The sequence below is a fragment of the Rutidosis leptorrhynchoides genome, chromosome 10, assembly GCF_046630445.1.
Source record: "Rutidosis leptorrhynchoides isolate AG116_Rl617_1_P2 chromosome 10, CSIRO_AGI_Rlap_v1, whole genome shotgun sequence".
Taxonomy (NCBI): domain Eukaryota; kingdom Viridiplantae; phylum Streptophyta; class Magnoliopsida; order Asterales; family Asteraceae; genus Rutidosis; species Rutidosis leptorrhynchoides.
Window position 1 is genome coordinate 297,747,864 of NC_092342.1, and position 5,830 is coordinate 297,753,693.

Sequence of the window (5,830 nt, forward strand, 5' to 3'; positions counted from 1 at the left end):
GGCCGAACGAGTAAGACTCTCTGAACGTGCTTTCCATTCTCGGTCATCTAGATTCCAAAAAATACATCTTTCTTCGCAAAATCGCGCCACGCACCAAACACCACCGACGGTTCGTGGTGCTTGGTGTTTTGTATCTTTGGCTAAAATGTTCAATCTATCGTATCTTTTGACGCGTAGCTCCGATTTAGTCACCGTTTTTTTTTCAAATCGTGTATTTTTTCGGGATCTATCCGTTGGTAAACTGCCGAAGGCGGTTTGTCCTAAATATTTTTCGAAACGAGACCTCTAAAGCCTTTATTTTTACTTTTTTCGATTTTGACCGTTTTGAATTTCATTCATATTATTCCTTTTGTGTATGCATGACTTAGCATGGTACATATTCTTTTAAGGCCTATTATTTCACTCGCAATGTAATTATATACAACGCGTATAAACTTGAATCTAATGTCACTTCATTAAACACATTTTTTTAAATTATTAATATGCGCCGCCAGATGGAGTACCATTTGGCGGCGCATAACCTTCGGTTTCAGATTGTGCAGAAATTCTCGAGATCACCCTAAAACGACCCTAACATCAAGACTCCTGGATAGTGTCTGGACATTTGAGGTCGTTATTATGGCGAAAAAAGACATTTTACTCATTTTTAATGTTCTATTTGAACGTTTTCAATTTATATCATATTATTAGTTTTGTGTATGCATGACATAGCATGGTATGTATCGTTCCAAGGCCTATTATTTCACTCGCAATGTAATTATGTATAACGGGTATAAAATTGAATCTAATGTTACTTCATTAAACACGTTTTTTTAAATCATTAGTATGCGCTGCCAGATGGAGTACCATTTGGCGGCGCATAACCTTCGTTTTCAGAGTGTGCTGAAATTCTCAAGATCGTCCTAAAACGGCCGAACGAGCAAGACTCTCTGAACGTGCTTTCCATTCTCGGTCGTCTAGATTCTAAAAAATACATCTTTCTTCGTAAAATCGCACCACGCACCAAACACCACCGACGGTTCATGGTGCTTGGTGTTTTGTATCTTTGGCTAAAATGTTCAAACTATCGTATCTTTTGACGCGTTGCTCCGGTTTAGTCACCGTTTTTTTTCAGATCGTGTATTTTTTCGGGATCTATCTGTTGGCAAACTGCCGAAGGCGGTTTGTCCGAAATATTTTTCAAAACGAGACCTCTAAAGCCTTTATTTTTGCTTTTTTCGATTTTGACCGTTTTGAATTTCATTCATATTATTCCTTTTGTGTATGCATGACTTAGCATGGTACATATTCTTTTAAGGCCTATTATTTCACTCGCAATGTAATTATATACAACGCGTATAAACTTGAATCTAATGTCACTTCATTAAACACGTTTTTTAAATTATTAATATGCGCCGCCAGATGGAGTACCATTTGGCGGCGCATAACCTTCGGTTTCAGATTGTGCAGAAATTCTCAAGATCACCCTAAAAGACCCTAACATCAAGACTCCTGGATAGTGTCTGGACATTTGAGGTCGTCAGGATGCCGAAATAAGACATTTTACTCATTTTTAATGTTCTCTTTAAACGTTTTCAATTTATATCATATTATTAGTTTTGTGTATGCATGACATAGCATGGTATATGTCGTTTCAAGGCCTATTATTTCACTCACAATGTAATTATGTATAACGGGTATAAAATTGAATCTAATGGTACTTCATTAAACACGTTTTTTTAAATCATTAGTATGCGCTGCCAAATGGAGTACCATTTGGCGGCGCATAACCTTCGTTTTCAGATTGTGCTGAAATTCTCAAGATCATCCTAAAACGGCAGAACGAGTAAGACTCTCTGAACGTTCTTTCCATTCTCGGTCGTCTAGATTCCAAAAAATACATCTTTCTTCGCAAAATCGCACCACGCACCAAATACCACCGACGGTTCGTGGTGCTTGGTGTTTTGTATCTTTGGCTAAAATGTTCAATCTATCGTATCTTTTGACGCGTAGCTCCGATTTAGTCACCGTTTTTTTTCAAATCGTGTATTTTTTCGGGATCTATCCATTGGCAAACTGCCGAAGGCGGTTTGTCCTAAATATTTTTCGAAACGAGACCTCTAAAGCCTTTATTTTTACTTTTTTCGATTTTGACCGTTTTGAATTTCATTCATATTATTCCTTTTGTGTATGCATGACTTAGCATGGTACATATTCTTTTAAGGCCTATTATTTCAGTCGCAATGTAATTATATACAACGCGTATAAACTTGAATCTAATGTCACTTCATTAAACACGTTTTTTTAAATTATTAATATGCGCCGCCAGATGGAGTACCATTTGGCGGCGCATAACGTTCGGTTTCAGATTGTGCAGAAATTCTCGAGATCACCCTAAAACGACCCTAACATCAAGACTCCTGGATAGTGTCTGGACATTTGAGGTCGTTAGGATGCCGAAAAAAGACATTTTACTCATTTTTAATGTTCTCTTTGAACGTTTTCAATTTATATCATATTATTAGTTTTGTGTATGCATGACATAGCATGGTATGTATCGTTCCAAGGCCTATTATTTCACTCGCAATGTAATTATGTATAACGGGTATAAAATTGAATCTAATTTTACTTCATTAAACACGTTTTTTTAAATCATTAGTATGCGCTGCCAGATGGAGTACCATTTGGCGGCGCATAACCTTCGTTTTCAGATTGTGCTGAAATTCTCAAGATCGTCCTAAAACGGCCGAACGAGCAAGACTCTCTGAACGTGCTTTCCATTCTCGGTTGTCTAGATTCCAAAAAATACATCTTTCTTCGTAAAATCGCACCACGCACCAAACACCACCGACGGTTCGTGGTGCTTGGTGTTTTGTATCTTTGGCTAAAATGTTCAAACTATCGTATCTTTTGACGCGTTGCTCCGGTTTAGTCACCGATTTTTTGCAGATCGTGTATTTTTTCGGGATCTATCCGTTGGAAAACTGCCGAAGGCGGTTTGTCCGAAATATTTTTCAAAACGAGACCTCTAAAGCCTTTATTTTTGCTTTTTTCGATTTTGACCGTTTTGAATTTCATTCATATTATTCCTTTTGTGTATGCATGACTTAGCATGGTACATATTCTTTTAAGTCCTATTATTTCACTCGCAATGTAATTATATACAACACGTATAAACTTGAATCTAATGTCACTTCATTAAACACGTTTTTTAAATTATTAATATGAGCCGCCAGATGGAGTACCATTTGGCGGCGCATAACCTTCGGTTTCAGATTGTGCAGAAATTCTCAAGATCACCCTAAAAGACCCTAACATCAAGACTCCTGGATAGTGTCTGGACATTTGAGGTCATCAGGATGCCGAAATAAGACATTTTACTCATTTTTAATGTTCTCTTTAAACGTTTTCAATTTATATTATATTATTAGTTTTGTGTATGCATGACATAGCATGGTATATGTCGTTTCAAGGCCTATTATTTCACTCGCAATGTAATTATGTATAACGGGTATAAAATTGAATCTAATGTTACTTCATTAAACACGTTTTTTTAAATCATTAGTATGCGCTGCCAAATGGAGTACCATTTGGCGGCGCATAACCTTCGTTTTCAGATTGTGCTGAAATTTTTCAAGATCATCCTAAAACGGCCAAACGAGTAAGACTCTCTGAACGTGCTTTCCATTCTCGGTCGTCTAGATTCTAAAAAATACATCTTTCTTCGCAAAATCGCACCACGCACCAAACACCACCGACGGTTCGTGGTGCTTGGTGTTTTGTATCTTTGGCTAAAATGTTCAATCTATCGTATCTTTTGAAGCGTAGCTCCGATTTAGTCACCGTTTTTTTTCAAATCGTGTATTTTTTCGGGATCTATCCGTTGGCAAACTGCCGAAGGCGGTTTGTCCTAAATATTTTTCGAAACGAGATTTCTAAAGCCTTTATTTTTACTTTTTTCGATTTTGACCGTTTTGAATTTCATTCATATTTTTCCTTTTGTGTATGCATGACTTAGCATGGTACATATTCTTTTAAGGCCTATTATTTCACTCGCAATGTAATTATATACAACGCGTATAAACTTGAATCTAATGTCACTTCATTAAACACATTTTTTTAAATTATTAATATGCGCCGCCAGATGGAGTACCATTTGGCGGCGCATAACCTTCGGTTTCAGATTGTGCAGAAATTCTCGAGATCACCCTAAAACGACCCTAACATCAAGACTCCTGGATAGTGTCTGGACATTTGAGGTCGTTAGGATGCCGAAAAAAGACATTTTACTCATTTTTAATGTTCTATTTGAACGTTTTCAATTTATATCATATTATTAGTTTTGTGTATGCATGACATAGCATGGTATGTATCGTTCCAAGGCCTATTATTTCACTCGCAATGTAATTATGTATAACGGGTATAAAATTGAATCTAATGTTACTTCATTAAACACGTTTTTTTAAATCATTAGTATGCGCTGCCAGATGGAGTACCATTTGGCGGCGCATAACCTTCGTTTTCAGATTGTGCTGAAATTCTCAAGATCATCCTAAAACGGCCGAACGAGCAAGACTCTCTGAACGTGCTTTCCATTCTCGGTCGTCTAGATTCTAAAAAATACATCTTTCTTCGTAAAATCGCACCACGCACCAAACACCACCGACGGTTCGTGGTGCTTGGTGTTTTGTATCTTTGGCTAAAATGTTCAAACTATCGTATCTTTTGACGCGTTGCTCCGGTTTAGTCACCGTTTTTTTGCAGATCGTGTATTTTTTCGGGATCTATCCGTTGGCAAACTGCCGAAGGCGGTTTGTCCGAAATATTTTTCAAAACGAGACCTCTAAAGCCTTTATTTTTGCTTTTTTCGATTTTGACCGTTTTGAATTTCATTCATATTATTCCTTTTGTGTATGCATGACTTAGCATGGTACATATTCTTTTAAGGCCTATTATTTCACTCGCAATGTAATTATATACAACGCGTATAAACTTGAATCTAATGTCACTTCATTAAACACGTTTTTTAAATTATTAATATGCGCCGCCAGATGGAGTACCATTTGGCGGCGCATAACCTTCGGTTTCAGATTGTGCAGAAATTCTCAAGATCACCCTAAAAGACCCTAACATCAAGACTCCTGGATAGTGTCTGGACATTTGAGGTCATCAGGATGCCAAAATAAGACATTTTACTCATTTTTAATGTTCTCTTTAAACGTTTTCAATTTATATCATATTATTAGTTTTGTGTATGCATGACATAGCATGGTATATGTCGTTTCAAGGCCTATTATTTCACTCGCAATGTAATTATGTATAACGGGTATAAATTTGAATCTAATGTTACTTCATTAAACACGTTTTTTTAAATCATTAGTATGCGGGGCCAGATAGAGTACCATTTGACGGCGCATAAGCTTCGTTTTCAGATTGTGCTAAAATTCTCAAGATCGTCCTAAAAACGGCCGAACGAGCAAGACTCTCTGAACGTGCTTTCCATTCTCGGTCGTCTAGATTCCAAAAAATACATCTTTCTTCTCAAAATCGCACCACGCACCAAACACCACCGACGGTTTGTGATGCTTGGTGTTTTGTATCTTTGGCTAAAATGTTTCATCTATAGTATCTTTTGACGCGTAGCTCCAATTTAGTCACCGTTTTTTTTCAAATCGTGTATTTTTTCGGGATCTATCCGTTGGAAAACTGCCGAAGGCGGTTTGTCCGAAATATTTTTCAAAACGAGACCTCTAAAGCCTTTATTTTTGCTTTTTTCGATTTTGACCATTTTGAATTTCATTCATATTATTCCTTTTGTGTATGCATGACTTAGCATGGTACATATTCTTTT